We start from the raw sequence: 21,549 nt of genomic DNA, 5'->3' as shown, positions 1-21,549 counted from the left end.
ATTAATAAAAACATTAGAAAAATATTATTAAAAAATATTAGAAAACAAATTTAGAAAACATTAGAAAATATATTAGAAAAACATTAGAAAATTTATAATAATATAAATTTTAGAAAACAAATTTCGAAAACATTAGAAAATACATTAGAAAAACATTACAAAAAACATTAGAAAAACATTAGAAAACAAATTTAGAAAACAAATTTAGAAAAAACATTAGAAAAACATTAGAAAATTTATAATAATATAAAATTTAGAAAACAAATTTAGAAAAATATTAGAAAAGCATTAAAAAAACATTAGAAAATTTATAATAGTAGAACATTAGAAAATTTTTTTAGAAAAACATTAGAAAAAATATTAGAAAAAACATTAGAAAAACATTAGGAAAAACATTACATTTAAAAATTAGAAAAACATTAGAAAATATATTTTTAAAAAATAATTTAGAATTTAATATTAGAAAACTATGAGAAAAAAAATTAGGATTTAAACATTAGAAAATATTAGAAAAAAAATTGAAAATATTTTAAAAAACATTAGTCTTCAAAATTAGAATACATTAGAAAACTATTTAAAAAACAATAGTGTAGAAAATAAAATTTAGAAAAATATTAGTTTTATTATAAAAACATTACATTTTTAAATATTAGAAAAACATTAGAAAATATATTTAAAAATACTTGTTTGAAAAATATTAGAAAACTTCGTGGTACCAATGGGCATGTCGCGCCAGCGCTACCGGTCACATTAAAAAGTTTACTCGACGCACTGCAGTTTATAGGGGGGCCATGCTGCACCCGATTCTTGCAGTTTCAAAAAATAATAATAATAATAATAAATTAGAAAACTATGAGAAAATATTAGAAAAAACATCAAAAAAATACTAGAAACATATTTTCAATATTTATATAAATTTATTAATGTTAATGTACATGTTATTGATTTTTTAATACATCTTAATCTTTTATGTTTACATATATGTTTTATTCATTTTTATGTATATGTTATTCATCTTAATGCCTTATTCATGTTTTCAATATTCATGTTTATGTATATGTTATTCATCTTTATGCCTTAATCTAGACTATGTAATTAACTATATTTAATGACATACATCTTATGGTGAGATCCTAAATTATACATAAGAGTACAGATTAAAATGTACATATTTTATTTCATATATATATATATATATATATATATATATATATATATATATATATATATATATATATATATATATATATATATATATATATATATATATATATATATATATATATATATATATATATATATGTTCATGTTAAATGTAGACATGTATGTTTTCAATATTCATATTTATTTATATGTTAAATTCATCTTAATGTCCTAATCTAAGTGTATTTAAATGACATGTCTTAAGGGTCCAGATCCTAAATCATACATAAGAATGTAGATTAAAATGCATTTTTTTATTTTGAACATAGATGTATGTATATTTTTTCATGTTAAAAATAGACATGTACATGTTTTCAATATTCACATTTTTATATGGACATATTGTTATTGATCTTAATGTCTTATAACTAAGTGCAATTAACTATATTTAATGACATGTCTTAAGGGGAGATCCTAAATTATACATAAGAATTTAGATTAATGTATATTTTATTTCATTAATGTACATGTAAATGCGTTCATGTTAAATGTAGACACATGTATATTTTCAATATTCATGTTTATGTATATGTTATTATTTTTAATGCCTTAATCTAAGTATATAATTAACTATATTCAATGACATGTCTTAAGGGGGGATCCTAAATTATACATATATAAGAATGTAGATTAATGCATAGGTAAGAATATAACATTCATAAATACATAAGAACATATAAAGAGTATGACCTAAAGGATACATGTTACAACATTTAATTAATAAAAGTTAATAATAAGAACATAACTTGATTATATACAAACATAAAGAATGTACATCATATAAGAACACAAAGATTATATATATGTATAAATACATAACAACATGAACTTGATCATAAGAAAACATAGACAATGTCTAGACATAACCCTAAAACTAACTATAATCAGGCTAAAAGATAACCATAACCATGTAAACCTTTAACCCTAACTCAAACTCTAACCCTAATTTCTAACCCTAACTTGAAAACTCTAACCCTAATTTCTAATGCTAACCCTAATTTCAAACTCCTACATATTTACACTTTCTTATGACCAATTATATATACATATCCACACTAGTAGCTCGAAAACAAAGAGAGGTACCTAGATCTACTTCTATTACATATGTTAACAAAGAAAAGGAAGATATTATACAAGAAGTTCATGCAAGGTTCACAACATTGTCTATCCATTTTAATTCTTTTGTATCTACCTAACTTAGTCATCACCATCATACCCATGGCTCTGAATAATCTAATTGTTATGTTGCCCATAGAAAAATAATAGTCAAAATGGAGTATGCGCATGAGTTGTATTTGATATACCTTCAATCATCCACCAAAGACCATAATTCACAATTCCTTACTGTAAGTTTCTTCAATCCTCAACTAGATTCAATAAACATGCTTTGATACCAAATGAGAGAGATGATCTCTAATTTCTTAGATTTGAAGCACATAATGGAACCCATCACATCTCTAATTGATTCTTGGCATCTTTAGTTGCTTACATTTTTTTGCTACTAATAATGAAACCCATTGCTTCTTATGAATGTATTACAAATAATAGTAAGAAATAAATATTACAATTTATTCTTTTAATAAATCCTTAGTGTCCTATGATGCTTTCTAATGATATTGGAGCCATGCTAATGACACCTTAATCCTACCAATGTATAGTATTTGACATAAAATATAATTGACATTTTGGGAAGATTGTACTTCATAAAAGAGGGTTTTTATATGAAGTTTCAATGTAGAATAATAAGTAAATATATAGCTAATTTAACACATTTTCATGTTTGAAAGTTTATTTTGAATAAATGATTGTTAGAAGAGATTTTTTTGACAAGAAGCAATCGTGAAGGTTAGGTTCTAATCTTGTGGCTTATTATTCAATTTTCTAAGGTTCAAATACATCATCCTCTCCCACATAGTAATGGATATTTCAAAGTCTCTTTATCTTGGGGCATTTACAAATTGGTCTACAATCAAATGTTCTCTTATTGAGGGTTAGAGTGAATCCATTTATAGACCTCTAAATCAATGAAGAACAAGGGAAAATATGTGATTTTTAAAATTTTTGAGGATAACATTCAATTTATTTCTCTTCTTTGTCATTGGTCATTATGGGATTTTTAGTCTAGCCCAATTTAGCCAAGGTTGGAAATGAGGGATCCCATCTCAGGTGAAGATATCATATTAACATGAATAGTCCTAGTCCACCAACTCAATATCTTGTTAGGGGTACAATTCTCATGGGTATACTAGCCCAACAAGCATAAATTGAGTACATAATAAGTCGTAGATATGAACTCTAACAATGTCAACTTGAAGTTCTATATATGCAAGCACATTGAATTTCTTAGGGCATAAGGACCAAAATCATAAAAAGCCCAGAGGTTGTTTGAACCTTAGTAGAAACATTAATAAAAAAATTATTTAGCAATCATATTAGACCTTGGACAACATATCTCATGATAAAAGATTGAGATCCTTCTAAATGATTTAAAAACTAGTTTGGATAAAAGCTTGAAAATAAGGGATTAAAAAAGGTGTCAAAAGTTGACTTTTTTTTCCTCGATATAACCTAAACTTGAACATCTATGAAAATTTGGAGATATGGTTAAAATTAGTATTATAAAAAATTGAGTGCACATGCATTTTTTATTTCATAAATCTAAATTATAATACATCTTTAATCAAATGATACTATTTTCACTTATTTGAAAACAATATACATAAATGAAATATAGAAAATCTTTTCAAAACATGTCATAATATTGATAAGTAGAAGACATTCTCGTGAGAAATGGATTCATACAAATCACTACTCTTGAAACATGGGTCAATGAGATTGACTCATAAAGTATATGATTGATTCCTTATAGAAATAACACAATATCATAATAGATAATAACATTTTAATAGAAAACTTGAATTGGTCTCATATAGTTCAATGTTTTGAATTGCACTTCTTAGAAAATTATAAAAACATATTACATAAATAGAATAAGATGAAACCTTTATATTTCTTATACAATTAGTAATCAAACTACAAAATAGGAAAACTATATATTTTAAATGATGGATTATGGACTAATGTGTTCAAATTAATAATTAATTACACATGTTTTGACTAAAATTAGAAGGACATGACCAAATTCAAGTTATGAAAATTACGAGCATAAATAATCCCCCAAGCTTTTGGGAATGTATAATTTCTCCTAACTTCAGTAATAAATAACCTCTTCTTGAATATTTAACTCCTAGCCAAAGGAGAATCGTTTTTATCCAAAGGTTAATCACAAAATACTTTAATAATTATATATATCATAAGCACATATTTATGTTGATGAGCTAAGTTGTCACAAAATCAACAAAGGGTATAAGCATCAAATATACCCCTTCCAGTATGACTTAGATGGATGATTCAATACTATTGCACAAGTGCAACACCATTGATTGTCACAAAATTCACAAACTATAGGATAACCAACCTTTATGACACCACACATGATGTCTCAACAAAATGAAAACTTAGATTATCACATGAAATTAAGCAATATTTTGAATCATTCAAACTTTTAATTTCATATTAACAAGTTTTGATGAAGGACTTCACTCACTAGCTACTTTGAATCTTCATTAAAAATGACAAGTCAAGTCTTAAAAACAATTTGTTTGCATGCAATTACTTTGAACCCTAATCTAACTTGAATGTTGAACCATGATTTAAGTCATTTGTATCTAGGTTACTAATCTTTAATTCCTAAAGTTCTAAATACCCAAGAACTCCCTAAATAACTCTAACTTTAACTAGATCATGAATGTATATGCGTGATCATATTTAAATTTTATCAGATATGTACATGTTATAGATTATCTAGACATGTGTGATGTACATTCAATTACATGTATAATTTGTAATTAAATATTTTTAAAACTATGTATATACAGTAGACTTGGCTCTTGATACATTTGTATAGATATGACTTCACACGATCAAGTTGTTGCGGCTCCTACTATGGCACCTATTGCAGCTCCTGTTGTGACACCTGATGTGGTTCTTGTTGTAGCACCTGATGCAATTTCTATTTTGGCTCCTCATGCAGTTCGTTGTGTTTCTCATGGTGGGGCTTGTGTTGTAGCTCATGGTGGGGTTTGTGGTGTACCTCGAGGTAGTGCTCATCATTCAACTCATGTTTCAGCTTCTGGTGCGGCTCCAAGTGGTGTAGGTCCTGGCATGGCTCCTAGTGTAGCTCCTATTCTAGGTCAGGCTACACCTCCAGCTCTTGCTGGAGGTCTTGTTGCACCACCTCCATGCATCGATATCAATGCATTATTTTCATTTTTAGAGCAAGAGTTTGCTAGACTACAATAGTCTATATTGTCCTTTGATGATGGTCTTTATAGAGACATATGTGCTACTATGTGTAGGAGTTTATAGGATGTGATAGCTAGATTTAGAGCTCACCATTCATTTATTCCTGACATATTAGCTTCCATATCTAGGGAACTTAGGGTTGAGATTTTAGGAGATGCATCTTTTGATGATGACAAGAGGGTGGCCCCCAAAGATCAAAAGAGATCTCTTTCCAAGATATGAGGGAGCATGGGGTAGGGTGAGAGGCTACCGAGTCACATGATGCACAGATCCTGTTATTGCTAGCATGATCTATCCTCAATTTTTAGCCGCACATGGCCATTATCCTAATAATGACCAGATACCTCTTTATTTTGCACAACAATTATACATTGAGTTCTGTGTGGGGCTCAACATCAACTACTTAGACATTCTAGATTATTGCAAATAGGGGCATGGTCGGATCACAGATCATGACTAGTATCGTAGTGCACATCGTCTGCCAGCTCCAAATGTTAGACAATTTGTTGGATAGAGACTACCTCCAGTGACTCTAGCACATGTGCCTATTGCAGATAGAGTTGTCATTACTTCCCAGAGGGAAGCAATTTACACTATTGGACACATTGCATCGGTAGCTACGAGTATCACATCTAATTCTCTTAGTCATTATATTCATAGTCAATGTCCTTGTCTACTTGGTCAACCATATTCAAAGGCATCTATTAGCACTTCAGGCACCTCCCCTGATGATGCATATAGAGCTACTGGGCTACCACTACCAGGTGACATTCATGCTCTTATAGGACATCACACACATATGGATTTGGCACTATATTTTTTGGATGATCTATTATAGAGTGTCAGTTATATTTTTGATACATAGGGGATGCTAGTTCACTTAGTGATGGATGCCATTAGACAACATTAAAGCCCTGTAGTTCCACAAAAACAAGCCACAACACTAATGATAGATGATACACCTGTGCATAGCTCACAATATTTGGCACTAGGCTCATGACACTCTACAGATGACTCGGGCATACGAGTTGGAGATGTCAGGATCACAGCTGAGGGTCTTGATGATTTTGGTGAGTAGTTGCAAGGCCTGTTTGAGATTGATACTAGTTCGAGCATGGTTATTTTGACCTGACAGCCATGATTATACACCGTTACCCAACCGATTACACAATCCATTTCACTCATCATTACTAGTAGTTGGACATGATGCTGAGGCTGGTTTAGTAGGTGTCAAAGTTTCACAAGGTGCATCGATAGACAATACAATGGAATCTGTTGATCATCCTCCACCTCTGAAGACCCAGGTACACACACACACACACACACACACACACACACACACACACACACATATATATATATACATGAAATTAAAAAATATTAATTTATTTAAAAATTCAATTTAGATAGATATTTAATTTAATCTTTAACTATAATAAATCATGCAAGCATAGGTGGCTAAGCACATGGTTACATCTAGTGTTGATTCAGGGCATCATGTACATGAGAGAGATGATTCTATTGAGGCACGCGGTAGTGCTCAGGTACAAGTTTTAAATAGTTCGTTTAAAGTTATTTATGTTTCAAACTAGATATATATATATATATATATATATATATATATATATATATATATATATATATATATGCACTCATATTTAATTTGAATGTACACACATGTATATATATGTTTAGATCTAGAACTCTAATGTACATATACATATACATATACATACACACACACACACACACGCACACATATTTACAGGGCTCAGTTGATGCACCTCGATAAGAGTACGTACAGGAGACTTGATCAAAGGGTCATTCTGTTCATATGAGTCTTGAGGGGTCCCTCTAGTAGTAGTAGATCTTTATTTTTTTTGATGCATTTATATATTGGAGACAATTTACATACAAATATATGTGTATTTTAGTACCATGACATGACACATGTATGTACATATGTTTCACTATTTACTTGATTATTTAGTACTTCAGTCTAGTTAAATGGTCACATGTATATATGACTTTTTATATTTTGCTATGTACATATATTTATTTGAGATTTACAATTTTTATATGTATGCATTTCAGTTGTAGCTCAATATATATTAGATGTAGATGTTTATTCTTGAGACATATACATGTGTTATTTTTTTTGTATTATAGTAGACCATGTATAATTTTTACATTATAGCTTTTAAACTTTAGATTTTATTGTCATCATTATTAAATAATCAAATTAACTTCTCCAAGTTATACCTACTTCAATAGTTAAATAGTCAAAGAAGTTCCAAATTGATCTCTATGAACCTAATTTAAAATTTTGAAAAATAATAATAATTTATACCTAGGAGATTGAATTGATTTTATATAGGTGCTTAAAACTACTAAATTAACCCAAATGATTTAGATTAAATAAATTTAAAACATTATATTTATTTGTAATCATTATATGAAATAAATAATTAGTGGAAGTAAAGATACGTAAATTTGGTAAATCAATTAATAGGAATGAAGATACGAATTTGTTAAATATATTAGTAGGAAGTTAGAAAGATACATATTTCTTAAATTATCAATTACTAATGCACTAAAGATAAATATTAGCTTATGTGGATAAAAATATGTTAATTAGGTAAGCCAATACATTATTTTAGAAAACTTTGACAAAATATAATATTTAAAAACATGTTAATTTAAACTAATTTAAACTAAGAGTATGACTGTAGGTTTGTAATAAACTAACATTAAAATATATAGTTTGTTAATAAACTAATAATCTAACTATGAACTTATTAATCTTACAATTTTAAAAGAAGATTTAATTCACTTATGAAATTCAATAGTTTGAAAAAAAAAGTTGATAAATGAATCTCAAAAAAAAAAAAAAAAATTTATCTTTGATATATACATGTAAGTTCAAAAAAATAAAATTTTATCTATCTTTAGTTATTGTGTAAGTTTGAACTAACTTGTATTGCTTATTTAAATCATGTTTTTAAATTACTAAATTCATCCATTGTACAATTAATTTATTATTAAATTATATAGTTTTTTAATAAACTAATGATAATTAAGAACTTATGATCGTATAATTAAAAACACATTTAATTCAAGATGAAATTCAATAGCTTAAAAAGAAGTTGATATTTAAGAATTCTAACATATTAAATTATCTTCGATACATGTATCTATAGATAATGATTATGTAAGTTCAAACTAACTTAGCCTATTTATATATCAAGTTGTTAAATTATTAAATTCATCCATGGTACAATTAATATTATTAATTTATATAGTTTTTTAATAAACTAATGATAACTAATCTAGTATGATCATACAATATCAAATGTATCTATAACATCAAGTGGTACCAAAATCCATGCACCTATATATCCACGTGCTTGATTGATGCATTCTTCATAATCTTCATCAATGCAACTGTCACAAAAACATGAATATTCTCTTGTCTTCAATGTCCAATTGCAATTGTTTGTACTCATGACTGAATGTAAGGAGCATGTCTTTTCTATCCTCTTGCAACCATGCATGTTTTTTCTATTAACACCTAAAAGTTCATTAAATTGAAAATATGGACAAATTAAATTTAAACTTCAACAAATTGAAAAATAAAACTTAACAATAAAATTTTATAACTTAATTGCATAAAAATTAAACAAATGTACACATTCATACTTGTTATCTCCCAAAAGACTCTATATGGTACCTGTCGACTCATTGTTGATGATGCCCTGACCTCATCTAATGCAAAATGTGTCTCACACCATTCAACAACATCATGTGCATCATTTACACAAACTCCCTAATAATTCATTTGATACTTTCGCACAACATGTTTGATGCAAGCTCCAGCACCATCATGTTCACCTTTTCCATGGCTACTCTCGAAGAAATTCCATATGTGTTTTATATTCTCATTGCGATGATATCTACACAATGCATAAAATGGTCTAGATGATTTGAATTGTGTGGCATATCCATCAAACCAAACATAATGTTTATCAACATTTATGTTTCTTTCTTTCAAATAAGAAAAGAAGATATTGAAGCAATGTTCAACATAGTGAATGTTACGCTCTTTATCATCACTTATATAGAAATGATATTCCTTTTTAATTACTCATGCTTGAACTATACTCTGAACACCATCCAAATCTAACTGTGCATATCTATAACAACCATGTACCATAATAGTGACTTGCTTATTAAAGTAATAATCTGATTGAATTTCTTTCTAATGAACAAAGGAATAGTTCTCTGCAAAATCAACAATTGATACAAACGTTCCAAGTGAGAAATTATCTCTTACAGTTTGAAATTGTTTTTCTTTCCACTTTGCAAAACATGCGTGATGAATATAAGGTTGAGTCAAATTCTTAAATCTGTCCATAAATGTTAGAATAGGTAACTCCTCTTCAACATATTCCAACCTTTTTGTCTCTTTCCCCAACTTTGTTTCATTCTTGACAAACTTGTAACTTTTGCAATTCAATTTTTTTGTTGCATCAATATTTTTAATTTTCAAAGGAAATAGAGCCAATTCACCACATGTTTCACATAATCCTTTGATGCAATTTATTTGATTAGATGGATCATCTATTTTGTCACATAAAATGGATGATATAAACTCACTTCTCCTACTAGGAGGAGCAACATGAAAACCATAGTTAGCTTCTACAAATTTTTGAAATACCTAATAGTGGAGATCAAACTCAATATGATGATGACAACAACATATTTCAAACACTTTGTTTGACCTCACAAAATATGGCTTCAATTTTTCAAACACCATTTACCCAACTTTTAATTAGGATGTTCACTACAAAATGACACATATAACTCATGTTGTATTGTGTCCAACCAATGTTTTTTATGATGTTTATATTGACTAGATGCAATCCTATGCTTGATAACATCTCTACTATTTGATAAAGGATGAGTGTTATCAATCCAAAATTATATGACCAAATTTTTTAATGACTCTTGAATCCTATCAGAATGAGGTGCTCTACACATGATTGCCCAATTACCCTCCATAGTACTGTCATCCACAATTAATCTTCTCTAAACATATTTTCTCATTATTTTCCTTCTAAAACCCATTTTAGATGAAACTAAAGATATTTTTCTATTTTGGGTCATATTCTTATTTATAACAGACATCAACATCACTTTTCTTGCCACGAACGTATCTTTAGTTCAAGAGTACTTTCGTATGTTTCTCAAACCTTGTTTAACATTTTTAATCAAATCAGTTTGCATGCTAGATAATCTTCTTTTCTTTGATGTTGTGTCTACACCTAAAAATTTCAATGCCTCTTGCAACTTCTTTTGTGTAAGCAAAACTAAAAGTAATTGAGCTTGTTCAAGTGTTTCAGTGTTATCAAATTGACTCATAATTTCTCTTATCTTCTTATTCATTGACCTTTTCTTAAACAAACTTAATGGTTGAACAGTAGCTACAAGTCTTCTCAATTTATCCACATCCATTTTAAGTAAATGATCTAATTTTTTTGGAGTAATAATATTCTTTATAGATTGAGCAATATTTAGAAGTTCGTCCATACCATTTCCTGCACTTGATCCCAACCCTTCTCTAACTTCTATTACTGAAATTTCTACAGGGAGCAATCTTTAGCCTTCTCCAACATTCATTGTTTGAGATTTTGTAGGGAAATATTTTGACCCTTCTCCAACTTTTGTTATTTGAACCTCTATAGGGAGTGATCTTGAACCTTCTTCAACATTCATTGTTTGAAATTTTGTAGGGAGTGTTCTTGACCTCTCTCCCATATCTACTTCTTCTACTTCTATTGAGCCTTCTTCAACATTTCCTTCACCTTGTTGATTGGCTACAACAAATTTATAAATAAATCAAATTAGATTAAAAACAAGATTGAAACATAATTAAATTAAAAAATCATATATATATACATACCTTGTTTAATTTGATGATAATGTGCCATAGTCTTCTAAAGATTTCTTTGTTTTTCTTCATAAGATCCCTTCCTTGCATATTTGTTTTGCCTTCTTTCTTGTTTCCCATTATAAAATCATTAAAAAATAAAATTTATTCCTTGTCTCAAGATAAATTTTGCACAATAACTATATAAAAATGTCACTGTACGAATTTGTAGTACAACTTCACTATTTCTAAATTGACTTGTCTAAAGCCAATGTTAGCATTTTTTGCTTTCTTACATGTTTGCGCAAACGTCGAGAAGTAAACATGTACACGCGAACATATCTAGTTTAATTTTTGGCAACTAAAATTTTTTTGACCACATGTTCGCTGCGAACATGCAACATTACATTTTTTTGGGCCCTTTTTTCTTTTAAATTTTTTTTGCTCTTACAACACCCATAATTTTAGATAAATGATCTCTTATTGTAAAATAAAAAAATGCCAAAATGTGCTACTAAGAGCAAGCTTTCCAATGACTATAATTGTAATACATATTTTAATCATTAAGACTTTCAAATATGAGTTTAACTCATCATAGTTTCATTATCGATTGAACATCAACTAACTTCGACACTTCAGGAAAATTGGTAAATTAGGTCAATTTTTTTAAAAAAATATCTAGGAAATAGCTTTCTATTAAAAAAAAAATATTTATGATAAATTGACTTCAAGTTATTTGTGTCAAAACGAACATATGTCTAAATTACAATTGGTGTCAATTCAATACTTCATAAACTATACAATATTCAACCAAATCAAATCAAACCAAATGCATCCTCTAGATATTGATGTTAAAAATCCAATGCCAAAAGAATTACCTCATTATCTTTTCTAGAAAAAAAATTTATGTGTGTCAAATAGACAGTCACTCTTTAAAAATATTGAATTTTATTATGCACCACTTTTCAAAGGAGAAGAAAAAATTGACATAAATGAATTTATTTTTTAGATTAAAAATATGGTTACAAAGTAGGAATAGAGTACTAAAAATCATTATTTTATGTCATCTTGAAATTATTTATAGTTTTAAAGATATAGTCACTCGAACATGAGGTTTGTTTCAAAAATATTGATTTCAGTGTCAAAATTTGTCAAAAAGTGGAATTCATTGTTGTGAGATCACCTAGTATGTGCACTAGGTTCATTGAAGAGTCATTATACTTATGCCACATGAAACTAAAATGCATACAAAGAACCTACACTAGTGCTACAGGAAAGTAACACACTTATCTCTTTACTAAAATGAATGTTGGAAATACAGCTCTATGCTAACCTATATTTCAACCCAGAATATCTACTATAACTTCTCTTGCAGATGTTGTAGGAACATTCACAAACTAAAATGTTGCAAAAAGAAACTTATAACTTCTATCTGAAGTACTAGAAATGCTGGAAGTAAACACTACTCTAATCTAATCTACCTCCCAAGTGTGTCCCCTTCTTTGGCTTCCGCTAATCTACTAGCACAGAATGCAAACCAAAAATTACTTCATTATATTTCAAAAACTCCATAAATAAGAACAATACATAAAATTGTAGATAACTTGTTACAAAAGTCCAAAATGCTTTTCCATAAACTTTTTCCAACCTCCTAAAAATATCGATCCAATCTCTATAAATAGAGGATGGACACTTATTCTAAAGTAGGAAAGAAAAAAAACTGACTAAAAATCTTCCAGAGGAGAAGAGGGAAATATAACAGCTTGCAGTATAAGCAATAAAGTTTGGGCGACCAATTCAACACGATAGTAAACTCAAAGGGAATATATAAACACTTCATCCCTACATTCCTAGAATAATAGCTCCTCCTTTGTAGTAGTCATGTCTTTTGGTGCCATAATGATTCCTCTGCCATAACTGGGCCTTGACACTCCTTATTGAATGTTTTCAACCACTCTCCAGCTTCTTCCTTTCATAGCAAGTTAGTTGCAATGTATAAATATTTGCACAAATAAGCATAGTCAAATTAAATCTAAATATTAGAGCATACATTCTAATGGTTATATGAAATACTGCATTATATGTATAATATTGACAAAATATGACATAACTATCTACCCATGTTTTAACAGTTCTATCTAGACTTTATCATAAGTTCACAAATGTCCCTGTAGTATTTTAAAAAAAGGTATTAAAATTAACATTAAATAGAGGCAATAATTGGCCTTATCAGCTAGCACCATGAGTGGTCTTACAAGGGATGAAATGACTCATCTTGCTAAACCTATCTACCACGACATAGATACTACCCAACTGTGTTTTAATCTTAGGAAGACCTACCACAAATTCCATGCTAATGTGCTCTGGTGGACTGTTAGGAATAGATAGGGGTTGTTACAAACCTACATTAGCATACCCCCCTTTTTCTTTCATGCACACCACACATTGCTTTGCATACCTTTTGACATCTCTTGGCAACTTGGGCTAATAGTAGAACCTCTAGACCAACTCCAATATTTATTGACACCAAAATGGCCACTAAGACTACCATTGCATTTCTCTTGAATGTGGTTCTTTTTCATTGAACCTTAAGGATCACATAACTAATTCCCCTTAAACAACAAGGTACTTTGTAGGGTATATTCAAAGAACTAACTATGAAAATGATTTTGGAAATCAGCATATACCTTATATACTTCAGAGAAATCCTCATCATCCTTGTAGAGATTGTTGAAACTTTCTATACCAATGCTCTACAATTGCACCTCTTGTACTATAAGCATTCTCCTACTCAATACATCTACCACCTTGTTCAATTGTCCCTTCTTGTACTTGATATTGAATGTGAAAGCTTGTAAGTATTCCATCCACTTTAAGTGCCTATTTCTCAACTTCTATTGAGTATTGATATAGCTAAGGGCCTAGTTATCAATAAACACCATAAATTCCTTAGGTAGGAGATAATGTCTCAATTTCCTTAATGAATACACTAGATCATATAAATCCAATTCATAAGAAGAGTACTTCTTCTTGGCTTCATTAAGCTTCTCACTGAAGAAAGAAATGGGCCTGCTTTCTTGACTTAATACTCCCCCTATAGCAATTCCACTTGCATCACACTCCAATGTGAACAACTTGTCAAAACTAGGTAAGAAAAGGATAGGTTGGGTAGCTACTTCTTGTTTCAACCTTTCAAAGGACCTTCCTACCTCAAGAGTCCATGTGAACTTTGTCTTCAATCTAAATTTAATAGTGTCCAAAACTAGTGCACAAATACTACTAAAGTTCCTAATAAATTTTCTATAAAATTGAGCTAACCCATGGAAACTCCTTACCTCTATCCCTATGGTTGGTGTTAGCCAATTCAAAATAGCCTCCACCTTTCTCTGGTCCATATTCATTGAACCTTGTGACACAACAAATCCTAGGTATGCTAATTCTTGCTTGAGGAAGTCACGCTTTTCCAAGTTGATAGAGACAACTTCTCCTCCTACAACCTTTTGAGCACAATCTCCAAATGTTTCATATGCTCCTCTTTAGTTTTGCTAAAGATGAGTATGTCATGTAGGTACATAACTAGAAACCTGCCAATGTAGTCCTTTAGCACTTCGTTCATTAACCTCATGAATGAGCTAGGGGTATTTGTAAGCCCAAATGGCATAACTCTTCACTCATACAACCCTTCGGTGGTCTTGAACATTATTTTCCATTAATCTTCGTCCTAGATCCTAATATGATGGAATCGAATTTCTAAATCCAACTTAGCGAAGTACCTAGATCCTCCTATAAATCCATCAAATCCTTAATCTTAGGTATGGGAAATCTTTATATGATTGTGACTCTATTGATAGCCCTAGAATCAGTAAAGATTCTTCACTTACCACCTTTCTTGGATGTTAATACCATTGGTAATACATAAGGGCTAATGTTTTTCTTTATCAATCCTCAGTCTAGCAACTTTTGCACTTATCTAGCCACTTCTTGCTTCTTCACTAGAGTGAGCTTGTAAGATGCCTCATTAGGTAATGAGGCCCCTAGGATAAAGTCAATCTAATGGATAATAGACCTTTTAGGAGGTAGTTTTTTAGGTGTTCCATCATTGATGATGTCTTTGAACTTACCAATCTAATTCTACACCTCCTTTTGTGATCTAAATTTAAGAAGTGGGTTGCTAACACAATATTTGGTGAATCAAAATACCTGCCATACCAATGTTCAAATTTTGGAAAATCTTGTAAAACTCAAAAGAGTTGTATGCAAACCAAAAGCCATCTTATTAATTGAAATTGAAAGAATATATATACAATGATGGAATATCAAAAGCCACTATAGCCATGAATTCAAAATGTTTATGTGGCTATAATAAAAACCAACAAAATTAAACTAAAACTATTCAAAACTAGGTGTTTAATTACCCAAAAAAAATTGAGTCATAACTTTTGACCTAGACGTCAAATTTTGAGCTAGGTGTTTAATTAACTAGTCATAACTAGGTTTTTAATTAAACAAGCCAGATGTTAAGGTTTCATCTTCAATTTCAATAGTCACATTATGGTTCAAGTCTAAGATACCCACTTTACATCTATCCACTAATCTCTTTAACTCAGAAGGATGTGACTTTAAATAATCAATAGTGGAAATTTGAACTTTTGACTCTTCACAAAATTGAATGAAATTGAAAGATGTCTTGTCTTTACCCATTTTTGAAGTGGATGTTTCTTGATCAGTATGCACTTTACTCGTAGAAGGACTGGAGTCATCTCTATGAGTATGACTAGAGGCTTGATTCCTCATCATTTGTCCATGGATAAATATTGTGTATGAAGTTTCATCAATGGTTGCGTAACACTCACCTTTTGATTCAGAATCTAATTCATATTCCAAAAATAAATTTCCAGAGCCACCATTTGAACAAGAATCAGGTTCTAAACATGGAGCCGCAATATTTAATTCATTAGTAGATAACAACTTTATCATACGAACAGTCTCTGGAAAATTCTCACTATCATGATCTATGGTCAAATGAAAGATGCACATATTTCCTTTTTTCGATGTTTCTTCGATTTTTAACCTAGGTTGTGAACCTATAAGTTACGAGAATCTACTTTCATTGCTTCTTCTTGCTGAGTTTTGGTAATTCCACTGATAAGATCTATTGAATCCAGGTAATTGCTTTTTCATCGCTACTAGTTCATTAGACAACTTTTGAATCATTTCTTCTGATGATGTGGTATTACTAGAACTCCCCTTAGTTTGAAGTTCTCATTTCCATTTTCTCACAGAAATTAAATCATCCTCACATTAAATAGATTTATTTTGTGCATCAGCCAAATCAGTGGGGCGTGCTCTTCTTAGATCATAATTGATATCTGGAGGCATAGCACTAATAAAGAAAGTTTTTAGATTACTAAGTGTGGGTCTATTAGTAGTAGGAATTCTGCTATTAATCTTATTAAAATTGGCAATGAGATCCCTCATGCTCATAGTTGGTTGCTTCTTAATTGAATTCAACTGTGTTAGAAAGGCATGTTCATCTTCTGTAGTTTTGAATCTAGCCTCAAATTCAGTTCTCATCTTGTCGCAATCAGTTATTGAGCCATCAGCTAAATGATAAAACTAGTCTGTTGCACTATCTGTAAGGGTTTCTACGAAGAATCTTATGGAAACATCTTCATGTCCCACCCCTAATATATGGGTAGCTGCAAAGAAGGCTTTAATGTGTTCATCTGTAGTGACTTTCTCATCACCTAAGAATTTAGGGAAATTCTTCCTTGAACTAGTTGGGAGTGGATGATAAGCATTTAGTGCTAACAACCCTATTGCCATGGCCCATGGAGCAGCCATGATTGTTCTAGTAGTATATGACAAAAAATTAACAACTAGAGGTGCAGTAACTCCGTGAAGTGCTAACACCTAACAAGTGGAATGTGAAGTGTTGTTGTCTTGATTTCTAATAGGGGAAGGGGGTCTACTCTAACTTTTACCTCCACCTTTTTGCTATGGAACTTCTAAAATAGGAAAGTCGAGCTCTGTTAGTTTATCAAAGGTGGAATCTTGCCCACCTTGTTCCTTGGTACTTCTAAGGAACCTAATTGTTCCCGAATGCTAGGTCTAGTTTAACTCTAAGATTATTGTCTTAATTGTCTTTTTGCTCTCTAGATTTCTCTCCTTTGAACAACTCTTTCAAAGGCTTTAGCTCTTCTTTCTTCCTCCTCTAATACCTGGCTAGCATTCTGATATTGTTCAATTTTCTTTCTGTGCCTCCAAACAAATGTGTTAAGGGATGAAATTATATCCTCTTGGTCATTTTGAAAACCAAGGTTATGTTGGAACACTGGGATTATGTTTTAATGAGGTAGTACCATTTTTCCTCATGACATAGGCTTTTTGATCAAGCGACTGTTCATCTCCCCAGCAGAGTCACCAAAAATCTGTTGGTAAATAGATTGTTCTTTAATATTATGACTCTTTATTACCCAATTAAGGACAATATTTGATCACAAACACTTGGAAAGCCTCTTGTGAATGATTTAGCTTTCCTCTAAATTGATAGGTAAAGCTCCCTAAAACAAATTTGAAATGAATTTTGTTTTCTTCCTAAACTACGTTGTGGTATGTTCTTAACCTGAGAACAGTAGAGGAATAACCAAGTTAGACATAAATTAAATCCAAATCAGGTAGATAATAACTTCTCCATACTGAAATAGATTCACATACCCACACATCTTATGAATCCATAAATCCATTTGCATAATCAACTGATGCTAAACCAAGTCAAACTCAAATCTGAATTACAACTGATGAATCGAGAAAAACTAATAGAATTCTTTCGTCAAATGGATTATAACAATACTTATTACATTCATTTGGATTCTAGAAAACAAGGGAAATGAAACTTTGTTCTTCTTAGTTCTTTGCAATACAGAAAGGAAATACTAACTAATCACAATATGTACTAGAATAGAAAATGATTTGAAATAAAATACCATTCAATTGTCTCTGCAACAAACAGTACTTCACAACAAAAATTTTGCCGACCCTTTATTAATCATTCAACTTCATACATATAGATTTTGAGAGATGACCATTGCAACATGAATTTTAATCAGTAGTGTACCGCTTGAGACACAACATCCTTTGTAGGAACACTTTCATCTGTCCTCTTTCTTTTTCTTTCTAAGGTGTCTTCAAGCTAGGACTTCGTACCAATCACCTTAGAAGCCATTCCAAGTGAATCTATGATGAACATTTTCTTCTTTACTAGAGTCATTGCTACTGTTGTTGTAGAGAAGGTGTTCTTTGGATCTTGAGAGAGGATCTGAAATGAACCTAAGACATTCTCTTCTTCTTGAGTTCTCTTTGCAGCTTCATTGGATTTAGTGGACTCACTACTGCTGCTCTTATCATCTCTAATCTCTACTATCTAGATGGGAGAACCAGTTGGCTTCAAAAGAGAAGCACCTGTTGATGGAGTAGGGCTATGATAAGGTGATGAAACTGGGGTAACACGGGGGGATGGAATTGGAGTAGCATGTGGAGATGGAGATGGAGTGGTGTGAGGAGGCGAGGGTGGAGTGATGGTTCCATCTTTCGGCTCTTCTGTTCCTTTTTCTTCAATACCAGCCTAAGCTCCAATCAATGGTAGAGAGCTTCCTTGGCAAGTTGGAGCTATTGAAATATTCTTCTCTAGGGGTTGGTCACCTCCTCCCACAGATTGAGCCGGCCCTTAAGTAGCCAAATTTGTAATACTGGGTGTGGCACTTTGAGAGGAAGTGGGAGTAGTAGCGGCTGGAGAAGCTTGAGTAGTCTTGCTCCTGCTCTGAAATTTATTCGCTATCCACTCAACCCATTTCCCAGCTCTCTTGATGATCCGGGCCATCATAACATCAATATCTTCTTCTATATTTACACACGGCTTGGAGCTGATTGGGATGTTTCTCAATTTGGTCAAATATGTATTACTATACATATTTTGCCCATCATCTTCTAGCCCTTCCACATCCAACTCAATGCCATAGGTCTTTATTTGATCTACTGTGAGTCTAGCAAAGGCACGGTCTTGGCTCTCTAGCTCATCTCTGCAATCCACCCAGTAATCTTCTATAGTAGTTACATGTTTGATGATGCTTCCAATTTGAAGCACATCTTTAGCATACCCATTTGGATCAAACATGGGCCTTACCACTTCATACTCCTCCAATCTGTATTTTTTTTTGAATGCTTTGAGTACGTTCTTTGCATCAGATCTGGATTCACAACTCAGCACATTTACTTGGATTGCTTGCCTAATGATCTCGTTGAGCATTATCATATCATCCAAATATCTAGGCACTTTCAGGGGAAATTTGTCAAACGCTGCAAGATGCAAATAAGAGAAAGATGAGAATTGAATAAAATAATAGCCAAACTGACTGATGACCGCCATAGCTTCTGGGTTGAACCTCTACTCTAGAAACCCTTGGAGTTCCCTGTAGATTCTCATAGTGAATGCATCATTAACTCGGATATCCTCCAGATAGCTATTCTGTAACTGCAAGCATGGATAAAACTCATAGCTCTTTACATTTTCAAAAAATTCTCTATTCTGGGAAGTCCCAACCACAATTTTAGGGAAGCCAACATATATATCAATAAAGATGACATATAAAACAAATTATAAAACTTAGCTGCACTAAGAGCCCTGCAAAGATGTTCACTAACTTCAAACACCTAGTTAACGTTCGGTGTGTCTGAGCAGATAATTTGCACCATAAAGAAGTATTATTCTATAAAATTGAGTGCTTCTACCTCACCTTTTAGTCAATGCAAGAGGACCAAAATATCCACAATTGTGGGCTTAAGATCCGTGCCAAATAGGGTTTTAGGGACCTTACTTTTTGCTCCCTTGGGCTTTTGGAACCAGGAGTTCATGATCTCCTTCTACCACACCATCTTCCTGAAGGAGAATTCAAACATGGCTCCTCTGATTGTTAGCTCAGAGAACTCCTCTCATTCTAAAATCCATAGACATTTCACCATCACTTGCCTATCAATTGAAATCAATACCATTTGATCAAGAAATAGGATCTGCTTGGTGTCAGGTTTGTAATGATTGATACATTCCACAATTAGCTCTAAAGTTTGTACTATGACAAGAAACCCAGCTACCTCCACCAGTCCACTTCCTCAGAGTTTCTCCATTATAGGGTGAATCAGCTTAGTTCTCAGCCTTCTTTGAAAATATTGCATATCAAAGAAACGTAATGAAGTATCAGAGATACTCTGCCATGTTGAATTGATTCCACCCAGCCCATCAAAACTAGAGAATCTTGATGCCATCTTGCCTGATATAGAATGATAGAAATTCAAAAATTGTGATAATGTAAAGGAACAAACCCTAAAATTTGAAGTTTTTCAGAAGCACTATTCAATATAATAGTATAATAGTAAGGCAGTAATTTGAAATTCTATTAGGTTCTTCTTTATATAACAACCCTTAATTTTCCTGTTAAATTCCACAATCCGTGCTGCACGAGCGAATTTAAGGATAAATCCATTGGATTAGTAAATATAAGGGTTCTAATAGATTTCTCCTTGTCATTTCACTATTTTTGTTGGCCCAACGATAACTCTCCTTTATTACTGACCTACCTTTCCATTTTTACCCAGTTTCGAAAAAATAAGAATGGAGTACTCCCTGGGGAAAATCTGCTTGGCTAGATTCTACTCAAAATATCCTTACAAATTTAACTAATTTTCTTCCATTTCTATCCCAAACACATCTAGTCATAAATTCAAACACTTACCATGCTTGCAGTAGCCATTTTTCATTAGATGCAAAAAATTGCTGTCAAGGGTAGAAAACTCGCAATGGAGAAGGCGATTTCCATTTTTCTACTTACACTTTTGTTTTTCCTTTTCTGCCTTAAGAACTTTACTATAAGCCTTTGGAAAACATAAAAAGGGCTTTGCAAGTGAAAAATGGTGTCCACTATTAACTTTACCCTTCTATGTAGGCCTTTTTGGAAAACTTAGTTCTTGGTTCGAAACCCACCAAAGGAGAAGCTATTTCT

The sequence above is a fragment of the Cupressus sempervirens genome, chromosome 7 (assembly GCF_028749045.1).
Source record: "Cupressus sempervirens isolate cs-2001-9-10 chromosome 7, ASM2874904v1, whole genome shotgun sequence".
Lineage (NCBI taxonomy): Eukaryota > Viridiplantae > Streptophyta > Pinopsida > Cupressales > Cupressaceae > Cupressus > Cupressus sempervirens.
This window is presented reverse-complemented; position numbering follows the sequence as displayed.